The sequence below is a fragment of the Glycine soja genome, chromosome 7, assembly GCF_004193775.1.
Source record: "Glycine soja cultivar W05 chromosome 7, ASM419377v2, whole genome shotgun sequence".
Classification (NCBI taxonomy): domain Eukaryota; kingdom Viridiplantae; phylum Streptophyta; class Magnoliopsida; order Fabales; family Fabaceae; genus Glycine; species Glycine soja.
The window spans coordinates 35,665,277-35,689,478 of NC_041008.1; the positions used below are offsets into that span (position 1 = coordinate 35,665,277).

Sequence of the window (24,202 nt, forward strand, 5' to 3'; positions counted from 1 at the left end):
AATAATTTAGATAATTACATTAAAATATAAAAAATTATTTATTTTATTAAAATAAATGTTTAATTCTAAATTTTTTACACAAATTAATCACTTTTTTTTTCGTGGTGTGAATTCTTTGAAAGGATGTTACATGTAGGGAGACAAAGGGTGGTACCAGTAGGTCTCTTCATTAGGATTAGTGTGTTGCATTGTGCTTCTTGGGTCCTAGTAGATTCAAACTTCTAATTTTTGAAATTGTTGATGTGTTGTTGTATCGTATCACTGCCAAAACACAATGGTTTTCCCCAAACCTCACAATCAGCAGCGTTGGCTTTCTACAACTACAACAGCTATTACTCTCTCTTCTTCTTCAAACCATGCTCTCATAGGCGACAAAGCAATCACGTTTCTAAAATGCCACCCTCAAAGACTCTCGCATCCCTCTTCTTACATTCTTCTCAATTCCCAATCCAACCAACACCCCCTCCTCAGGCCCATACTCTGGTCCAGAACTTCTTCACGCCGCACTACAAGTGCCTCACCCTCCACATACTCATTCGCTTCAAGCTCTACCGCATCGCCCACTCCCTCGTTGCGGACCTCACCAGCACCCTCCCTGACCCCACCGACGTCGCTCTCTTCCACCACCTCCGAGACAGCTTCCACCTATGCTCCTCCAACTCCTCCTCCGCCGTCTTCAACCTTGTCATCAAATCCCTCACCCGCCTCAGCCTCGTCCCCAATGCCCTTACCATCCTCCACCTAGCCAACTGCCACGGCTTCACCCCCACCATCCTCTCCTACAACGCCGTCCTCGACGTGCATCGAACCATTATCGCGTCGACAACGCCGAACGAGTGTTCCACGACATGGTTTGGAATGGCATGTCGCTGAACATGTATACTTACAATGTCATCATACGCAATGTGGTTTCTCAAGGGGACCTGGAGAAAGGGTTAGGGTTTATGCGCAAAATGGAAAAGGAAGGAATTTCACCCAATGTAGTTACTTATAACACGTTAATTGATGCTTCTTGTAAGAAGAAGAAGGTGAAGGAGGCAATGGCTCTGCTGAGAGTGATGGCAGTGAGAGGTGTCACTGCGAATTTGATTTCGTACAATTCAATGATTAATGGATTGTGTGGTGAAGGGAGAATGGGCGAGGCTGGGGAATTTGTTGAAGAGATGAGGGAGAAATGGTTGGTTCCTGATGAGGTTACCTATAATACTCTTGTTAATGGGTTTTGCAGAAAAGGGAATTTGCATCAGGGGTTTGTGTTGCTTTCGGAGATGGTTGGTAAAGGGTTGTCTCCCAATGTTGTAACTTATACTACTTTGATTAACTATATGTGTAAGGTTGGATATTTGAATCGCGCTGTGGAGATTTTCCATCAGATCCGTGGAAGCGGGCTGAGGCCGAATGAAAGGACTTACAGTACTTTGATTGATGGGTTCTGCCATAAAGGGTTGATGAATGAAGCTTATAAGGTCTTGAGTGAGATGATTGTTAGTGGGTTTTCGCCATCAGTTGTGACTTACAACACACTTGTCTGTGGATATTGCTTCTTGGGGAAGGTGGAGGAGGCTGTGGGAATTTTGAGGGGGATGGTTGAGAGAGGGTTGCCTCTTGATGTTGTTAGTTGATGCAATCCTACCCCGCAAGGGCATTGGATAGAAGACTCCAAGTAGATCGGGCCAGAGATGCAAGAGAAGGCCCTAGGGTTCTCATGAGCCTTAGGGCAGATTTCAGGCCCATGGGCTAAGTATGAGCCCACTTATCTTTGTACATATTAGATTAAGGTTTCATTATTTTTGGGCATTGTATTTAGGGCTCCATAATGTAGGTAGGGTACCCTAGAAATGTAGGATTTTTCAGCCCTTGTATTTTAGGACACCTAGACTAGTTTTTGTATTAGGGGTAGTTTTGTAATTTCACTTGCATTAAGTGAATATTTGATGTGTGTGCTGGAAAATAAATTTAATTGAATTGGGAGAAGCCCAATCCAATTAAATTTTAGAGGGGGGGGGGGGGGTGAGCATTTGCTTGCTACACCCTATTGCCACATCATATAGTCACACTTTGTGCATGTCCTTCATGCTTTACATGTCTCATGAAACCTAAGCATTCTTAGTGGAGAATCTTGGACTTGATCTTGGATTAGTGGGCTGAACCATAACTAAAATTCACTAATCATAATTAGTGAAATTTTGGCTCCACAAATTCAATTTCAAATCCAAGTGAAATTTGAATAGAAATTCAAATTTTCCTCTAATTTTGTGTGACACTTAGGCTATAAATAGAGGTCATGTGTGTGCATTTTTTTGGAACTCTGATCATTTGAGAATTAAACTACAAAGTTCAGACTTCTTTAGAGGCACTAAATTTCGTGCTCTTCTCTTCCTCTCCCTTCATTCATCTTCTTCTACCTTCAAGCTCTTATCCATGGCTTCCTATGGTGGTGAGCTTCTTCTAGACTCATCTTCTACTTGAAGTGGCGTCTCCATTCATCTTTCTCCTTCTCCATTCCGCTACAATCATACCTCAAGAAGCAAAGGAATCCATTGATGAAGAAGATCTAAGGCCTACAAGCTCCACATGGAGCTACATCATGTGCTTATAGCACTGCTATAGCTGGGTTTTGTCGGGAGCGTGAGCTGGGGAAAGCGTTTCAAATGAAGAAGGAGATGGTTGAGGAGGGTTTCTTGCCTGATGTGGTCGCATATTCATCGCTCGTATAAGGTCTTTGTCTACAGCAGAAACCGGTGGAAGCTTTTGATTTGTTCCAATAGATGGTGTGCAAGGGTCTCCTGCTTGATGAGGTTACTTATGTTAAACCTTGTGGCCTCAAAAATCTTAAGAGGAATAGGCTTAGAATGCAGAAGAAGCAACAACAATCAATTTAACAATGTTCTTTAAATATGCAAGACACAATTGTTTGCAACAAAATAAATAAGATAAGGGAAGAGAAAATGCAAACACAATTTTATACTGGTTCGGCCACTTCCCGTGCCTACGTCCAGTACTCAAGCAACCCACTTGAGATTTCCACTATCTTTGTAAATTTCTTTTACAAAGTCTAAACCACACAGGGACAACCCATCCCTTGTGTTCAGATGCTTTACAACAAGAGACTCACAGTCTCTTTACCAATCTCATTGAATAAGAAGAATGGAAGAAGAATTCTCTCTTCAAGAGAAGAATATTACAATGAAGATCATGTAAGAATCCTTATAGATTTTGCAAGTGTTTGGTCAAGGATTTCTTTTGAGAGAGCATTTGACAATGAAGTTCTTTTGGAATCTCTCTCATTGTCTTTTGAGAGGATAAGACATTTTTGCCAAGCAAAACTCTCTGCATAAAATTCGTCCCAAGTCACACATATATATAGGCCTTTGATGGCCATTCAAAATCCAAATGATAAGACGTGACTGTTGGTGATATTCTTTGAAAATCCTCTCTGGTAATCGATTACAGAATTAGTGAAATCGATTACACAGTTGTTCTTCTTGAACAGTTGTGACCCTTCATTTAAAATTTGAATTCCCAACGTTCAGAGTCTCTGGTAATCGATTACATATGATGTGTAATACACTTTCAAACCATTGGTAATCAATTACATGTATTGGTAATCGATTACATGTGCCTTGAATGACTTGAAACCTTTCATTGTGAGGCAAGGCTTGATCTTGAAGAAATCTTGAATCAAGGCTTTGTTTGTTGAAACAATCTTGTATTAATCTTGAAGCAAAATGAGCCTTGTTTGATTCTTCTTTTGACATCATCAAAATCATGTATACATACATTCACATTCTCCCCCTTTTTGATGATGACAAACATGTGATTTCTTCTCAACACCATCAAAGCTTGCATGATTTACATTCTCCCCCTTTCTCAAGCAAATTCTTAATTCTTCTTGATATCATCAAAATCTTCATGATTTACATTCTCCCCCTTTTTGATGATGACAACCACCTGTAGGTTAGGAGCAACAACAAAGAAAAAATATCTATTTGCATATAGTTTACTCCCCCTTGGTTTTGCAATGATTGCTTGTATGAAACAGTTGAAGATTTCATATTTTTCATATGTAAACCTATTGTCTCATAAACAATAGATAATTTTTCTTACTATTTTATCTTTTATCTTTCTCTCCCCCTTTGTCAACATCAAAAACAAATCATGAATAGAGAGGAGAAAGATGTTACCACTTGTTGCAATGTATGAGAATCAAGTGATACCAAAAGGCATTAAAACAATCATTCAATATTAATCAAGCAAAAACAAGTACAATAACACATCAATCAAACACAATCAAATACAATCAATAATCAAATATTTCAAATCAAATTAATTAAATTAACAATCAACTAACTATACAAAATAATTTCTATTATTAAAAAAAATTCAAATTTCAAATTTCAAATTTCAAATTTCAAATTTCAAATTTCAAATTCCAACTTCCAACTTCAACTTTTAGTAACTTCCCCTTCCAACTTCCAACCTCCATTTTCAACTTTCAACTTCCAATAACTTTCATTTCCAACTTCCAACTTCCAGTAACTTCCACTTCCAACTTCCAACTTCCATTTTTAACTTTCAACTTCCAATAACTACTTCCAACTTCCAACTTCCAACTTCCAACTTCCAAATTTTAATTTTCAATTTTCAAATTTAACTTTTCAAATTTCAAATTTCAATTTCAAAATTTCTTTTTCTAAATTTGAAATAGTTTTCTTAAAACATGAAAATAATTTGAAAAGTTTAATAGATTCTTTAAAAACAATCAAAAACTCAATCAGGAACAAACATCAAAGACAATCAAACACACAATCAAAAATACAATCAATCAATCATCAAACACAGTCAATCAAATTCAATCACAATCATCAAGGACGGTCTAAACTCAAGTAGAAAACAAGCATCAAAAGTAATCAATCAAAGACAAGTGACCTGTTGGTATCATTTGATATTACTTGTTGCGGTTGTTGATCAAGTGGCCTTTGTTTGTTGTCTCCATAAATCGCATATTCACTTTTCTTGGGGAGAAATGTGGCCTTCGTTTGTTGTCTTCATAAATCACATATTCATTTATCTTGGAGAGAAATATTCATGTGTTTGGAGAAATTTCTATCAATGTATCGACTTTGCTCTTCTCCATTTTCATAGTCTTTCATCATGATACCCAGACTTATGATTTTCTTCTTTGAATCACTTGAATAATTTATGACATTATCTTCCCAAGTGATATATCCTATCTTTTCTTTCTTCTCTTTGAAATTCATCTTGTCGGATTTTTCCATTCTTCTTTTAAACACAGGACAATTGAATCTCATGTGCCCAAGTTGATCGCACTCAGCATTTTGGGGCTAAAGAGGAACCTTCTTCTTTCTTCTTTCATCATCATCTTCTTTCTTCTCTAGTTTTTTTTATGTAGTTGCATTTCTCTCAACCATTATAGGAATAAATGAATCAAATTCAATGGCTTCCCATATCTTTAGATCTATGGCTTCTATAAAGATCTGAATTAGGGTTTTCCAATAATGATAACCCTCACCATTGAACATAAGAGCCTATTAATAGAATTTTCCTCAGAAAATGGAAATTTGGTTGAGGCCATATCTATTCTTGAAGTTTTTAAACTTTATACAAGAATCCCGCTCTGATACCACTTGTTGAACCTTGTGGCCTCAATAATCTTAAGAGGGATAGGCTTAGAATGCAGAAGAAGCAACAACAATCAATTTAACAATGTTCTTTAAACATGCAAGACACAATTGATTGCAACAAAATAAATAAGATAAGGGAAGAGAAAATGCAAACACAATTTTATACTGGTTCAACCACTTCCCGTGCCTACGTCCAGTACTCAAGCAACCCACTTGAGATTTCCACTATCTTTGTAAATTTCTTTTACAAAGTCTGAACCACACAGGGACAACCCATCCCTTGTGTTCAGATGCTTTACAACAAGAGACTCACAGTCTCTTTACCAATCTCATTGAATAAGAAGAATGGAAGAAGAATTCTCTCTTCAAGAGAAGAATATTACAATGAAGATCATGTAAGAATCCTTATAGATTTTGCAAGTGTTTGGTCAAGGATTTCTTTTGAGAGAGCATTTGACAATGAAGTTCTTTTGGAATCTCTCTCATTGTCTTTTGAGAGGATAAGACATTTTTGCCAAGCAAAACTCTCTGCATAAAATTCGTCCCAAGTCACACATATATATAGGCCTTTGATGGCCATTCAAAATCCAAATGATAAGATGTGACTATTGGTGATATTCCTTGAAAATCCTCTCTGGTAATCGATTACAGAATTAGTGTAATCGATTACACAGTTGTTCTTCTTGAACATTTGTGACCCTTCATTTAAAATTTGAATTCCCAACGTTCAGAGTCTCTGGTAATCGATTACATATGATGTGTAATACACTTTCAAACCATTGGTAATCAATTACATGTATTGGTAATCGATTACATGTGCCTTGAATGACTTGAAACCTTTCATTGTGAGGCAAGGCTTGATCTTGAAGAAATCTTGAATCAAGGCTTTGTTTGTTGAAACAATCTTGTATTAATCTTGAAGCAAAATGAGCCTTGTTTGATTCTTCTTTTGACATCATCAAAATCATGTATACATACATTCACAACTTATACTAGTTTGATTAATGCTTATTGTGTTGCGGGTGAGTCAAGTAAGGCTCTTCATTTGCATGATGAAATGATGCAGAGAGGTTTTTTGCTCGATAATGTTACCTATAGTGTGCTTATTAATGGACTTAATAAGAAATCTAGGACAAAAGTAGTAAAGAGGCTTCTTCTGAAGTTGTTTTATGAGGAGTCTGTACCAGATGACGTAACATACAATACACTAATAGAAAACTGTAGTAATAATGAATTTAAGAGTATGGAAGGTCTTGTTAAAGGATTCTACATGAAGGGTTTGATGAATGAAGTAGATCGAGTTTTTAAGACAATGCTTTAAAGGAATCATAAGCCTAATGCATCAATTTATAATTTAATGATACATGGACATGGTAGAAGCGGGAATGTTCACAAGGCATATAATCTGTATATGGAGTTGGAGCATTATGGTTTTGCTTGTCATATACAATGACTGTAATTGCTCTAATTAAAGCACTAGCTAGGGAAAGGATGAATGATGAGCTGAGTCAAGTATTGCTAAACATATTGAGGAGCTGTAAGCTCAATGATGCTAAGGTAGCTAAAGTACTTCTTGAGGTTAACTTTAAAGAAGGTAACATGGATTCTTTTTTGAGTGTGCTAACTAAAATGGTTAAGGATGGCCTACTACCTGATGGTGGAATTCATTCATCTGTGCCAACTAGTACCTAATGTCTTTTGTTTTGTGTCTTAAACTGTGTTATGCTGAAATAAGATATGATCCTTCTAGTGGACACCTAGCATGATCAGTTTGGACACTTAAAATGTGGAAATGAAATTCTCTCTTGCTGGGTAAGTAATTTATCATTTTTTTTGCTCCTTAATTATCTAAGACCTCCTTCTTGGTCAGGCAAATCATCTCCTCTTTTTGTCTTCTCTGTGAATTCCTAACACAAAATTTACTTGTGAGGTGTTTCTTGCAATTGAGATTATTTTTCGTTTTAGGCTAAATTACAATTTTGGTTCCCCTAGTTTTCCAAAGCATGATTTTGGTCCCTTTGCTTTTTAATTGTAACATTTAGTCCTCTTAATTTTATAAATTGGCAATTTTGGTCCCCTAATAAATTATTAACTAATAATTATAATTAATGGAGTTACTATGTTTATTATAAATTAATTATTAACCCTAAACTTCCACCCTTCATTCTCTCTACCTATGTTCCCTTTTTGAACCTCTCTCGACTATGATAGAACTTCAGCCATCAAGATTAATTTCCAGAAACATAATAATAACAATACTCTTTGTTCCATGTAACACTCCTGATTGTTGACATCTCGGCGGCTCACACACTAGGATATTTCACACGGTGACACTTCGTTCAACGTCGTTGTTAGTTAGAACCCTTCACCGGTAAGAATCTTTGGTAGGTAGTCCTTTCTGAGACTTCGACAATCTGTTTGGCTGCTTCTAGGATCAATGACTATCTCTACAAACCAACACGAGACTTATTAGCATACTTTGCCTTCACTTATATGCTTTCTAGGAAACATCGCAGAAGGTCACCCATCCCGTAATTGCTCAAAGCCAAACACATTTAACTGTGGAGTTCTTAAGTGATATGTTACCGAAAAGTAAGTGCATTTTGTTGGTATAGGTAATACCAATTAATTTCTTTAAGTCATTCTTAACTATATAATCCCATACCTGCAAAGTTTCTGGATTCCTTTCATTTTGGTATGATTTGCACGGTGTGTTACATTTCATACCTCTTGAGAGCATAAACAACATCCATAGTGGTGACAGTCTTCCTCCTAGTGTGCTCAGTGTAGGTAACAACATCAGGAATAACATTCTCGAGGAAGATCTTGAGGACATCATGAGTTTCCTTGTAGATAAGACCACTGATTCTCTTAACATCTCCTCTCCAAGCCAAATGCGGAATTGTAGGTTTGGTGATACTTGGATGTTGTCGCGAAGCACCTTCCTAAAACCTTCCCTCCCTTTTCACGATACTACATCTTCACTCATGTTTCTAATTGATTCGAAGATTGTTTTGGAATGAGGTGCGGTGAAGATCTCAATCGAGAATCAATGATGCCCATCGGAGTTGAGGTTGAAGGGTGGCAACGTGTTTCAGAGCGCTTACTGCGTGTTTGGGAAATTAGAATGTTGTTGCAATGGTGTTGAGGGTGTATGCTTTTGGGGCTTTGATGTTGGAGGTGTGTGGAAGGTGATGCTGTGTGTGCAGATCCAGTGCATCGAGGTTGATGTGCACCCTCAGATCTGTGTCGTGGTGGAGGTGGCAGTCTGTGGAGGAGGTAGGTGGTGCTTGTGGCTGGAGGTGGGGATGATAGTGGAGGAAGATAGGTTGGAGGTTGTGGCAACGGAAGAGGGGTTGGGGAAGAGGATTAGGGTTAAAATTTTTTTAATAATTAATAATTTTTAATTAGTTTATAATTAGTTTAATAATTTTGTTAATCACAATTATTATTTAATAATTTTCCAAAGGGACCAAAATCGTCAATTTATATAATTAGAAGGACCAAATGTTACAATTAAAAAAATAGGGGGATCAAAATCATGGAATTAGAAAACTAGAGGGACCAAAATTGTAGTATAGTCTTCTTTTTAAATCTACGCCCCATACATGCCTTAATTTTATCACACTAAAATTCATTTTCTTGTTAATCACACCAAATATGTAAAAATAATTCATAATTCAATTTCATTCCCATTCCTTCAAATGTCATTTAAACAAACCAAATGTGGCCTTTTTTTAATTTTTTTGAACTGTCAAGTATGAAGTAACTTGCTTGCAATCATAAATCGACATCGTTGTGTTTTTCTTAGTGTGTATATCAAATCACAAGTTGTTTTTATAATTGCTAAATTACTTAAATTCAAATTGTTGGTCTTTATCATTTATGTTTTATGAACGAATGTTGTGTTGCATAAGTCGAGAAAGCATTATATGGGCATAATCCGCCCTTTATTTTATCATTTGAATTGTAAATTTGAATCTTAGGTTCTTTGCAAAGCCATATGAATTAGATGCTTCCAATTGTCTATCTTCTGATTTTTTTTGTTGTGGTTATTAACCTATAGGAGGTATGGCAAGACACAGTCAGAAGGAAATTGGTGTTAGGGTTATGCTTTGTACTTGCTCTCTAGTTGAGGGATGTACTCAAGGGTCAGCAAGCTGTGGTAAAGTCATCCTGAAAAGCAAAACCCAATCCTGCCTCACTTCTTTATCCATTGTTCCTTGTATATCATGTATGCAATACACGTTCTTTAATATGCGCACACACGCACTCACACTCACACAATAAGGCTGTTTGCTCAAATCTGGTTGTCAGATTGGTTTTTGCTACTGAAAACTGAACTTGGCTTATTTATAGTGCCTGCTTATGAGTGCATTAACATTTTGTATTAGAACCATTATTCATATACCAACTACCAGGTACATCCATTAATGTAATGTATTGATGAAAATAAGGTTGAATGGAAAAGTCAGACTAGCAGACAACAATAACCTGCATCTAGAAACTTTCAGTAGCATTTAAAAGTGCAAAACTATCGAGCATAATATTTACTTGTAAAATAATAGTTGACTTCACTATTGTAAAAAAAGCATTTAACGATGGTTAATACAGACATTCAACAACAGTTATGAACCGTCGTTATATCCAACGTTGTTGAAAGTTGAGACCATTAACAATGGTTATAAAAGAAATGACTTATTGGCAAAGAAATACAGCAAACTTAGTGTTGTACTTTCGGTGATGCACGAGTGTTTTGACCCATTAAAGAACCCTTTTACTAGTATAGATATTATTGATGATGTTATATTCAACACTAGGTCTGAAATTCTTATCCTTTAATTCGTGTTCGTAAGATTTAAAGAATTCTTTGTATATTGTGTTTTTCATACTCATAATTCTTTCTTATAGCATGCTAAGTTGAATCTGTAAATCTTTGGCTTGGATCCCATTGGTCATATTTCTATGTTATCTGGACACTTATTTCAATAGTAAATAGTTGTGACTTATTTAGGTCACCGTAATTTTTTTTAAATGATATTCATGTGGGATCTAACTAGATAGAGTTCTGGTTTTATGCACTTTAGGCTTAACCTAAAATTAATATCCATTACATATTTGCATTTCACAATTTACAGTTAATTGACAAGATATATATTTTTGTTTTTAATTTTTACCTATCCAAGAATAATCAGGTAACACAACCAAGAGTAATCAGTTCTATGTTCTCCCCTCCACAACCCAAAATGATGATTGTGGATTGTCTGATATACCAGCTATCTCATAACAAAAAAAATTATATTCATTAGATAGATATATTAGAATTTAGAATCTTGTTCTCATGCATATATAGATTATGGAAGTTTTTTGGATCTAGGTTTATCATGCAGGATGAAATTGCTGGAACTATAGAAACAATTATATGAATAGATCACTAGAATAGTCTCTTTATATTCATATATATTGCTATGCATATTTCTATATGGAACATTGTCACAACCAACCTTTTCGCGGGAGGGTGACGCGAGACTCACAGGAGCATCTTCCAACGGAGGAAAATGCGCAGAGTCGCCACCAACATTTATTTGAGGGTAGTTCACTCGTGTTTGATGCTCTCAATATAGGCTTTTGTGTGATGTTTTCACTCTTGCCTTTTACCACTCACTCCCTCTTAAGTTTCTGGATGAATCAAATTAGACACACAAGGTATATAACAGGAAAGACAGTTTAATTATCACGGACTGTGTAGCAGATTTAATTCGGATAACAAATCAGATTTGATTTTAGTTAACAGATTATACTTGATTTGGATTTAGATTTGATTTGGATAATAGATTAGACTTGATTTGGATAGCAGATTGGATTTGATTTGGATAACAGATTTGATTTGATTTGATTTGGATAACAGATCTGATTTAGATAACAAATTTTGATTTGATTTGATTGGGATAACAAATCAGATTTGGATAACAAATTGAATAAAAAAGGAAGATAACAAATAAGATAATAGATAAGATAACAGATAGAATAAAAAAGATTTGAATAACAGATTTGTCAAACAAAAAACAAAACGCCTCTAACTGCCTCAATTTCGTATTCAAAGATCAAACACCTTTTTTTTCTTTTCTTCTTTTTTTTTCAAAATTTCTGCAACTTTTTTTTAACTTGAAACAAAACTCAAACAAATTTTTTTTGACACAAAGTCTGAAAGAAACAAGAAACAATAACAAGAACAAGAACAAGAACGAAACAAAGACACAAACAAGAACGCAACAAGACGCTAACAAGAAAACAAATAACAGAACAAGGACAAAAAACAGTAACAAAACAAGACGCAAAGAAGAACGCAAATAACAGAACAAGGACAAAACACGAACCTGAACAAATTACAAAGAAAAAAATAGGATAGGATAGAACCTGTATCAAGAGCCGAAGCTCTGATAATAGATGATGTGATCCTGACTAGGAGCGGATCGCTTGATAGAAACTACGAAGATTTGGATGACGCCACTTCCAGTGAAGGAAGATAAGTCTGGGTAGACGCCACAAGGATTACCTTGATAAGTCTGAGATTGGTTCAACAAGGAGCCCAGAGAGAAGCTCTCACCAAATTTTATGAAAAGGCCAAAAGTTTTCTTATTGAAAACAAAAACCAATACTTATAGTGTATGTCATACCCTAATTTCGTCCGGGGACCTTTGCTCGATGACGTGCTACCATTCTTTGGTCCTCGTGAGGTGCTTGGCACCCATCATTAGGCAATTTGTGAAATTCCAGGACATGCCGAAAAACCAAAAAAATATTGATGCACAATCCGTAAGTTTCCGTGACACACCGGAAATCAAATGGAAGCATCGTTGCATAATTAAGTGAGGTTCCGTAACATTCCGTAAGTCGAAAAGGGGATGATTATGTAATCCGCAAGGTTCCGTAACATTACGGAAAGAAAACAAGTATCGTTACGAAATTCGTAAGTTTCCGTAACTTTACGAAAAAAAGAATTACCAAAAAACAGCAGAGGGGGGTGTACTTAGTAAAAATGGGGGTGCAAATAGCACCCAGGCCCACTTGGGCCCTCTGGAATATTCCTCCAGAAGGCGGTTGCTTCTGGAGGAAGCAACCCTGCTCGCCTGGGCGAGCTGGGCGGCAACCACCTCCCCTATTTTGCTATAAATAGGGGAGGAAGTGAAGAAGAAAAGGGTTCAGCCCCTTTGGCACTTCTCTCTCTTTCGAATTTGCTTGGAAAAATCGTTTCCGTGAAGAAAATCTAAGCCGAGGCGCTTCCGAAACGTTTCCGTAACGTTTTCCGTGAGGAATCTCGCAAAGGTTTCAACCGTTCTTCGACGTTCTTCATTCGTTCTTCATCGTTCTTCGATCTTCAACGGGTAAGTACCTCGAACCAAGCTTTTCGATTCATTCTATGTACCCGTAGTTGTCCACATTGTGTTTCGTGCATTTTTATTCTCGTTTTGTTTACTTTTTATACCCCCTGTTGACGTGCTTAAGCCATTTTACTTAAGTCATTTCTCGCTTAACTTAAAAATAAAAATAAATTTCCACCGAACGTTTGAATTGTATTATCCATTAACTTCGGTTAAAATAAATTCCGACCGTTCGGTCGTGCCGTAACCACGTTGGAAATCAAAAAGAGGTAAAAAATAATATAATAATCAAAAAGACATCTTTTAGTAAAATAAAGCGGAAAATCAATCGGACGTTTTCTCTTTGGGATTTCTCATTCTTAATTGAATTGATTAATAACTAAAGTGAAACTAAAGGCTAAAATCAATTCGCCTAGTCAAGCTCGTCCATAAAAATAGGCTTTTGAAGTTTGTCATTTCATTTTCTCACTAAGTAAAATGGATCATTTTTAAGGTCCAACGCCTTAAAATGATCACCACTTAAGTAAAAAAGAATCATTTGATAAGAAAGAACTACGTAGGTCTGAGTTCCTCATTGAGGATACGTAGGAGCAAAAGCCCCGCTTTTGTCGACCACCCCAAGAGATCGTTAATGGTCCAATGCCTTAACGTTTCTCTCCTTTCAAAAACAAGAGATCGTTAATGGTCCAACGCCTTAACGTTTCTCCCCTTTCAAAATCAAAAGACCGTTTAATGGTTCAAATGACCTTTTGTTCAATAAAAAACATATTTTGCAAAAAAGACAAAAACAACTTAACCAAACACTTTGTTCCGAAAGAACTACGTAGGTCTGATTTCCTCATCACAAATTGAGGAATACGTAGGAGCAAAGGGAAACACCCTTGTCGACCACAAAAAAGAAAAAAATATAAAAAGGGTATAAAGGATATAAGAACATAAAAGGGAACATAAAAATCAAAGTCATGTTTGCACATTCGATTAAAGGCTGCCGTCCCTTGGGACGGACGTGTGGGGTGCTAATACCTTCCTCGTGCGTAAATACAACTCCCGAACCTTTCACTTAAAAGTTCGTAGATCGCGTCTTTTCCGGTTTTTCCGACGTTTTCCTCAAATAAACGTTGGTGGCGACTCCGCGCGTATTCCTTTCGTGGAACACGCATCCCGCGAGTCACGCGTCGCCCTCCCGCCGAAGGGTAGGTTGCGACAGTTGGCGACTCCACTGGGGACTGTTTTTAGAGAGTTAGGCCATTTAATTTTGTGCAATGTTTTACCGTGACTTACCCCTTTGTTGGTTTCCTTTCATTATGTTCTTGTGTATATAAACTCTTTGTTGCTTTTAGTGCGTTTTAAACGTATGCATGAAGTAAATATTTATTCATTTGATGCACACAAACACCAACACTATTTGCACACACTGTGAGTGAAAAAGGGCCCTATACCCGGGTTCATGGGAGCATAAGGAGTGGAGGTGAATCTGTGATCATGCTAGGTCTCCGACTTGCTTGATTACAGTGAACCCTCATCTAGAGCTTTTCTCTTTGAAAACCTATTGTTGCTAGTAGTCCCTACTGCTACAATATGTTCTTCAAAGGGGATGATACCTCTAGAAACCATCAAGAGAGATATAACTACCTTGGGGATTATTGCTAAAAGCCTAGTTAGTTCTCTCCCTTATAGGTCCCTTAAATAGGGGCACGAGGCAAACACGCTGCGTGCCATTTTTCACACTGCCATGCATGAGTATCATATACCCTTTTGCTTATGTTCAGTAAATATTGTCATACTGTGTACATTCCCGCATTGTGTCTTTTGCATAGGCATCACATATGGGTTCTGTCTTGATCCCTTCTGTAAACAAACCAACGGAGGGTCCGTGTCGCCTTCTTAAAAACGTGCGTTGGGGCATTTCGCTACCCCTAGACGTCGTATCTAAGAAGGGGACAAATTCCCCGGACCCCCGCATTCCTAGATTGCATCTGTGTCATATGCATTCCATCATGCATTCATCCATCCCACCCATGAGATATCGGAGTTTTGATTTGCACCAGCTTTTGTCTCACTTTAGTAAGCATGGGAACAAATCAAACCGGCAAGAGGTTCTACCAAGTCAAGGTCAAAAGCCCAGATACCACCAGCATCAAGGAATTAGGGCGGTTGATGAAACCCCTCCAAATGCAAGCCTTCCGCAAGACTTACGGAAAGATCTTAGAGTTGACCATAGCAGAGGTGTCCATAGAAGCCATTGCATCACTCACCCAATACTACGACCAGCCTTTGAGATGCTTCACATTTGGAGACTTCCAATTAGTACCAACCATTGAAGAATTTGAAGAAATTCTAGGATGTCCTCTCGGGGGAAGAAAACCATATCTTTCCTCCGGATGTCTCCCCTCTTTGAGCAGAATTGCAACTGTGGTCAAGGATTCAGCAAGAGGTTTGGACCGCATAAAACAGACTCGGAATGGCATAGCGGGCCTACCACAGAAGTACCTAGAAGACAAGGCGAGGGGTATGGCCAATCAAGGAGACTGGGTCCCGTTTATGGATGTGTTAGCTTTGCTAATTTTTGGGGTCGTCCTCTTTCCAAACGTGGATGGTTTGGTAGACCTAGCAGCAATCGACGCTTTCCTTGCCTACCACCATAGCAAGGAAAGTCCGGTGGTAGCTGTCTTGGCAGATCTATTTGACACATTTGACCGAAGGTGCGAGAAGAGTAGCGCGCGGATCATCTGTTGCTTACCCGCCCTCTGTGTTTGGTTGGTTTCACACTTGTTCCAACAAGACACAAGACATCCATGTCCGCTCCTGAGCCATCGCTCGTGTACTGAAAAGAGGAGAATGGATTGGGACCAGCTCTTGGCCGGGATAGGAGGTAGAACAATCAGTTGGTTCCCCCGATGGAAGGAAGGAAGAGAAGGAGTCCTTTTCTCATGTGGAAGATACCCAAACATTCCGCTGGTAGGAACGAGGGGTTGTATTAATTACAATCCCACGCTCGCTATAAGACAACTAGGGTACCCCATGAGGGGAGCACCGACGGAAGAAAGCATGTCTCCTTTCCTTGTGAGGGATCTCGGCGCACAAAATTCCAAGACTATACAAAGAATCCATAAGGCATGGGAAACCCCGTTAAGGAAAGATCAAGAGCTTAGAGGCATTCGTAATGGCATCATTGGTGGGTACCACGAATGGCTGAAAGTTCGCATACGAGGTTTAGATTGGCTCGCCAAGTTAAAAGTCGTCAGCGAAGAGAATTTTGAAGCACCGGAAGAGGACGAAGAAGTCCAAGCTCTCAAAAGCGAGTTAGGAAAGGCAAAACTCGCCAAGGAGAAGTTCAAGTTGGCTGCTACACACGTTCGGAAGGAGTGTGCCGGGTTACGGGAAGAGAATGCAATTACCGCAAGAGCCCTTGAACAAGAGACCAAGAGGGCTCGCAAGGAAAAGTATGGCCGGAACAAATTTCGCGGAGCTCTATGGGGTAGCAATAGTGAACTCAAGTTGCGAAGGGAAGAAAGAGACCAGTCGCGAGCACATAGCATGGTTCTGAAAGAGGAGTTAATTGCTTGTTCAAGGTCCAAAAGAAGCTTGTCTCAGCATTTATGCGAGACGGAGACCAACATGCTAGCTATCATCGCCAAGTACCAAGAAGAGTTAGGTCTAGCCATGGCCCACGAGCATAGAATCGCGGATGAGTATGCTCAAGTATATGCGGAAAAAGAGGCTAGAGGAAGGGTGATCGACTCTTTACACCAAGAGGCAACCATGTGGATGGACCGGTTTGCTCTTACCTTGAACGGGAGTCAAGAACTTCCCCGATTGTTAGCCAAGGCCAAGGCGATGGCAGACACCTACTCCGCCCCCGAAGAGATTCATAGGCTTCTCGGCTATTGTCAGCATATGATAGACTTAATGGCCCACATAATTAGAAATCGTTAGGAAACTTGTATGGTCTCTCAGACCTTGACTAGATACGACTTCCTTTTTGAAATAAAATGAGTTGGTCCCATGTTTCTACTCCAAAAAGCTTGTGCAAATCAAGTCACTCCCGCATTTTATCTCTAGCATGCATTGTATGTTGGTCTCATCCTTTGTCACGGGAAGCCGGAAGGTCCATATCACCTTCTTAATTGTACACATGGGGCACTGCGCCCCCAAATGCGCAAGTAAGAAGAGATAATTTTCCGGGCTCTCGTGTCCGTAAAATGCATTCATATCATGCATCGCATAAGCATCTCTTCATAACATCATAATGGACATATCCTGCATTTGTCCGTTATCATATTCCAGCCTCACATTTTGCATGAGTCATGGCATCATCATGCATATGCGTTCAACAAACTTTTTGATCTGCAAAATTGCATACCATTTGTTTTCATGTTTGCTCATCCTTGCGTTTTCCTCTACAAAACAAAAACAAAGAAGGGGGAAGCGTGAAACTTCACACTACATTCTTAGTTTCATGTGTTAGGAGCCAACCATGTTGGGATCATAAACCCGTTTCACTTAAAAACAAAATAATTGAACATGGTACCTAATGCATGGTTAACTAGGAAATGGTATTTCTTCGGGCATCTCAATTTCATAATTACATTTTCCGTGCATAAGCTTAAAGTATGCCCGAGTCATTCATCCCTATGAGATGTTGTTGAAGTATTGGCGATCAGAATTTCCATTCCTTGGGTTACGGGGTTGAACCAAGCTCAAGCTTTTACAAAAAGGTTCATCAAGTCAAGTTGAAATATGGAAGTAACCATCCTGCAAAATTGGGGCAAAAGATGAATCGAGTCACATCACTGCTTCGTCTACTGCCAAACATATTTAGGATTATTGATGTCCTTGTTACTTCCAGTTTCACCTTGACAAAGATGTCATGGACCATGTTGAAAATCTAAATTGATTCAACCCCATATCCTGCGTAAAAATTCGCAATACTTCGACTGTACATCATTCGCATGCATCCATGCTTTTCATTGGTTGCATTGCTCATTGCATTCTTTCCTTGAAAAATAAAATAAAATAAAATGAACTTATCAAAAAGAAAAGGAAACGCTTTACGGCGCCCTTACCAAACTCGTGCTAGAGCTAGAGTAATGGGTGAAGCAGAGAAGGTGCAAGAGAAGATGAAGGCCAAAAATGGAGGCCATAAAAGAGCAAATGGCCACAATGATAAAGGCCATGATGAGCATGAAGAAGATAATGGAAGCCAATGCGGTTATAGTTGCCGCTATTAAGCGTTGTCGCTAAGGTGAACCCAATGCTCCCATCTGGCCTCAAGCAAATGAATCGTCCAACCTCAAATATGGTAGGCAAAGATTTGGGAAGTACGGATGACCCCATGATGTGCAAATTCAAAACGAGCACGCCTTCCCATCATATGGCTTGCCTCCCAACTATACACCACCCAATGTGGCATACACTCTCAATGAAAATCTCAATAACTCCACTCCGATACTCATTGAGAACCAATAACCTCATCAGGCACATATCTCTCAAACCATGGGAAAGACACATGAAATTCCCCACCACAATCTAGCTGACTTCGAGCCTTGGCTCGGATATGCCACTGAAGGGCAAGCAGTTGGTGGTATACCCTTTGAAAACACTTTGGAGAGCCCTCAGTTTCGCCCACAACCATAGCCATTGCATTTTTGCGGTGGGAAGAGCCCCTCCTGCTATGGCCGAAAAGGGAAAGATGAATCATCTAAAGGAAAGGCTCAGGGCCATTGAAGGAGGTGAAGATTATGCCTTTGCTAACCTAGAAAAGTGGTTCCTAATACCCAAACATGGTCATTCCCAAGTTCAAGGTGCTGGACTTTGACAAGTACAAGGGGACTACTTGTCTCAAGAACCATCTAAAGATGTATTGTCAGAAGATGGGGGAATACGCAAAAGATGAGGAATTGCTGATACATTCCTTCCAAGAAAGTCTTACTGGGGTAGCTGTTACCTGGTACACTAACTTGGAACCTTCCCGAGTCCATTCTTGGAAGGACCTAATGGTTGCCTTTGTTAGGCAGTATCAGTACAATTTTGATATGGTTCCGGATAGGATGCAACTACAGAACATGTGCAAAAAGGGGGACGGATCATTCAAAGAACACGCCCAAAAGGTGGAGGGATCTGGCGGCCCAGGTGGTACCCCCAATAATGGAAAGGGAGACGATAATCGTGATGGTAGACACATTATCGGTACTCTACTATGAAAAGATGGTGGGCTGCGCACCCTCAAAGCTTTGCAGATTTGGTCTTCGCCAGTGAAAGGATCAATGTGGGTCCGAAAAGAGGCAAATTTGATCATCCTACTAGGACGACTGAGAAAACTGGGGCAAATAAAGAGGGTGAGAAAGAGGGAGAAACCCATGCTGTGACTGCCATTCCTATACGGCCAAGTTTCCCACCAACCCAACAATGTCATTACTCAGCCAATAACAAACCTCCTCCTTACCCACCACCCAGTTATCCACAAAGGCCATCCCTAAATCAACCACAAAGTCTGTCTACCGCACTTCCAATGACGAAGACCACTTTTAGCACAAATAAAAAAAAAACACCAACAAAAAGGAATTTTGCAGCAAAAAGCCTGTAGGGTTCACCCCAAATTCCGTTGTCATATGCTAAACTTGATCCCATATCTACTTGATAATTCAAATGGTAGCCATAACCCTAGCCAAGGTTCATCAACCTCCATTTCTCCGAGAATACGACTCGAACGCAACGTGTGCTTGTCACGGAGAAGCCCCGGGGCGTTCCATTGAGCATTGTACGGCTCTGAAGCGTAAGGTGCAAGGTCTAATTGATACGGGCTGGCTGAAATTTGAGGAGAATCGCTTGTTGAATCCTAACATTAACAAGCAACACCCTACATGGGGCAATTCTGGAAGCTGTTGTTATGACTCATCAGGATTTCCAAGTTTATGCCATAAACCACAGTTACAATGTTAAATGATATAGATAAAATGGACATCCTCTCACGAACACATCTTTGCTTATTCAACTTCCACCGGAATGTGAGTGTAAGCCATTGGTCTGTTTGCTCAAGCAACCTGCGCTCCTGAGTGTTGACTTCCAAGACCGTTCAATCAGAGATTACTCATCTTGCACGTTGGTGGGGGTGCCGTAAAACAACGAGCAAAGTTCAAAACAAATAAGTTTCAAAATAAAAAAATAAAAAGGCATTTGATTGACTGTGTTTTCAAGTAAAAATATAGACGTTCATGTGACCTCATTTTGTCTTTTTAGAGAGAAGTGAGTTATCAAGAATAGGATGTTGGACAAATGGCCTCAGTTACCTTAAGAAAAAGGGGGGTTGAATTAAGATGCAAAGACTATTCCCCAATTGAACTATCAATCTCTCTTTTCGGATTAACAATGCATACAGGGATAACCCTTCCCTTGTGTTCAGGAATCCTCTACAACAAGAGACCCACGGTCTCTTAATCCCTTTTCAGAAATAAGAAGAAGAGAAGAAGAGGTCTCTCATAAAAGAGGTAGATTGTAAAATGAAGATCAATCAAAAATTCCTTATTGAATAAGCAAGTGGTTGACCAAGGAATCTTTTTGAGAGGATAAGACATTTCAGTTCAGAAAAACTCTTGATCTTTCGAGAGGGTAAAACTGTTTGGGCAATGAAAACTCTCTTTAAAACATTTGAATGGCCATTCATAAAACATTTGAATAGATATGTCTCTTGGAAATTATTTTCTGAAAATCCCCTCTGGTAATCAATTACAAGACTTATGTAATCGATTACAGGTTTTAAAAATTTGAATTAAAACATTTTCAAACTGTTGGTAATCAATTACCAGAGAGCAAATCTCAATTTGAAATGATAGAATTCTTTGGTCAAACCTTTTGCTTCTTCAATTTGGAAACTTCTTCCTAAAGATTCTAAGAGATCAAACTTGATCATATATCTTGACTTTCTTGGATTCTTGTCTTGAATAAAACTTAGAAGCATTTGATCCTTTAGCATCATCAAGACATCAAAACATCTTGCTTCTACATAGGAGTCATTTGACTTAATCCATCAACTGAAAGATCCTTCAACTATTTCTCGTCCTTGGAAAATTCTTTTTGCAAGAATCAACTGCTTCTTTCATTCTTCCTCACTACGAGGTCGTGAAAACAAGACAACACTTGGTACCTCTAAGCCCTACACTAGGGCAACGAAAGGCACCATGCAAAAACCTCAAGCGAACCTAGGGGCAGATTAGAAGTATTCACCCAATAGGTTCCCAGCTACAAGGTCATGACGAAAGATAACAATTGGTACCTCAAAGCCTTACACTGGGGCAATGAGGGGCATCGTTCATGAGCCTCAAGTGAACATAGGGGCCGATCAAAAATTCTCACCCATCGATGTTTTTAACAAAAAAAGGGGGACAAACCCTAGGATTTCAATGGATTGATCAAACATCAAACGACTCCATTGCCGTCACCCCAAAATGGTCAAGTGACTAAATCAAAAAGAACATACACTCTAAGGGAGTTCCCGGAGAGATTTGCAAAAAGATAGGATGAGGTTGCATGAATTATCACCTCTTTCAAAAGGACAGTCAATCTGTGTTTTCCAAAAAAATTAAATCAAAATCAAAATCACAAAATAGGGAAAGAATGTCATGAACATTGTACAACTTTCCATTACATTGCATTGTTTCATATGAAGTCCGCATTTACCAAATTTCACGACAAAGGTTGCATGCATCTGCATCCCTAAAAATCATGTTAACTGCATAGATTTCCTACATCTAATGTCCAAATCTTGTGGATTTGGGATGACCGGCCCTCTCGATGAGTCGATCTCTTGCTTTCTCATAAGGGTGGACCCTTGGGTACTTGTACCTATCACCTTGAGAGGACTACATGTCCTCGCCATCAGAGGACTGCATGTCCTCAACTTGAGAGGACTACATGTCCTCGCCATCAGAGGACCTCATGTCCTCGCCTTGAGAGGGCTGCACGCCCTCACCTCCAGAGGACTACATGTCCTCGCCTTGAGAGGGCTACACGCCCTCACCTGGGGTACTAGTTACCCTCACCGTTGAGAGGACTACACGTCCTCGCCTTGAGAGGACTACACGTCCTCGCCTTGAGAGGACTACACGTCCTCACCATCAGAGGGCTGCACGCCCTCACCTCTAGAGGACTACATGTCCTCGCCTTGAGAGGGCTACACGCCCTCACCTTGGGTACTAGTTACCCTCACCGTTGAGAGGACTACACGTCCTCGCCTTGAGAGGACTACACGTCCTCACCATCAGAGGGTTGCACGCCCTCACCTCCAGAGGATTGCACGTCCTCGCCTTGAGAGGGCTACCCGCCCTCACCTTGGGTACTAGTTACCCTCACCGTTGAGAGGACTACACGTCCTCGCTTTTAGAGGACTACACATCCTCGCCAACAGAGGGCTGCACGCCCTCACATTCAGAGGACCACATGTCCTCACCTTGAGAGGGCTACACGCCCTCACCTTGGGTACTAGTTACCCTCACCGTTGAGAGGACTACACGTCCTCGCTTTTAGAGGACTACACATCCTCGCCACCAGAGGGCTGCACGCCCTCACCTCCAGAGGATTGCACGTCCTCGCCTTGAGAGGGCTACCCGCCCTCACCTTGGGTACTAGTTACCCTCACCGTTGAGAGGACTACACGTCCTCGCCTTGTGAGGACTACACGTCCTCACCATCAGAGGGCTGCACGCCCTCACCTCCAGAGGACTACATGTCCTCGCCTTGAGAGGGCTACACGCCCTCACCTTGGGTACTAGTTACCCTCACCGTTGAGAGGACTACACGTCCTCGCCTTGAGAGGACTACACGTCCTCGCCTTGAGAGGACTACCCGTCCTCACCATCAGAGGGCTGCATGCCCTCACCTCCAGAGGACTACATGTCCTCGCCTTGAGAGGGCTACACGCCCTCACCTTGGGTACTCGTTACCCTCACCGTTGAGAGGACTACACGTCCTCGCCTTGAGAGGACTACACGTCCTCACCATCAGAGCGCTACACGTCCTCACCTTTAGAGGACTACACGTCCTCGCCATCAGAGGACTACATGTTCCCCATTTTCAAAGGGGGGCATGCCCTCACCTTCAGAGGATTGCACATCCTTGCCATCATAGGACTACACTCCCTCGCCTTCGAAAGGCGACACGTCCTGAACTTCAGAGGGCTACACGCCCTCGCCTTTAGAGGACTACGCGTCCTCACTTTCAGTGGGCTCCATATCCACACCTTAAGATAATTTAAGGTCCTCTGTCCTTAAATGCTTAACCGAGACTTGCACTCCCGGTTAAGGGACCAGTAGTTTCCTTTTAAACGGTTCCTGGGCCACCCCCTGATATTGGAGGAGGGCCAACTGTGCGAGCACAACCAGAGAGGGAGGCTATCACACAGCTACTATGCATACTGGGGCAAGATTTCACCCGTGCCGCTGCAAAGAGACGAGTGCGGATCATGCGCACCAATATGACCACTCTTACATAGATATAGATGACGTTGCTACTTAGCAACATTCTGCCCAGCGACCGCAATGCCAATCTCCCCCTGCAAAAGTATCAGTTGGTCTGTGTCGTCCCGACATGGGTAAGTATGCATATGGTTCAACTGATTTCTGATACCATCTATTGTTTGCAGGGATCGCACCCACAAGACACCCAGTGGACCCGGAAAAGTCCAACAGGGCCCTGGGATTTCCAGCTCTGGTTACGGGCCTCTATCAGTCCTATAGGGTGCCCGTACCCCCCCGGCAAGGTTATGTCATCATAGGTAAGTATGCACATCGCTCAACTGATTTCTGATTTCATCTATTGTTTGCAGGGATCGCGCCTGCAAGACACCCATTGGACCCGAAGAAGTCCAACAGGGTCTTGGAGTTGTCAAGCTCTAATTACGGGTCTCTATCAGTTCTACGGAGTACCTGTAACCTCCAGCAAGGGCATCAGGCCCCCTACTAATCGAGCTTTCATCAAGAAGTACTGCGCCCCCAGGCAGGCGCAAGGCGAAACACCACAGCAGCATTGGGATGGCCGGTAGCGGGCAATAGACACACCGCCACCACCTCTAGAGTTAACCTCAGCTCATCCGCAAAAAGGTTAGAGCGTTGCCTACGACACATGGCCGACCAGCAGGCGACCAAATCCAAAGCCAAAGGTAAGCAAAGTACTAGGTCCGTG

At 40.3% G+C, this 24,202-nt stretch overlaps 1 pseudogene; it reads left to right on the forward strand.

Annotated features, from left to right (window-relative positions):
* The first annotated feature begins 875 nt into the window (after positions 1 to 875).
* LOC114420628 lies at positions 876 to 7,337 on the forward strand (annotated as a pseudogene).
* Positions 7,338 to 24,202: the final 16,865 nt, after the last annotated feature.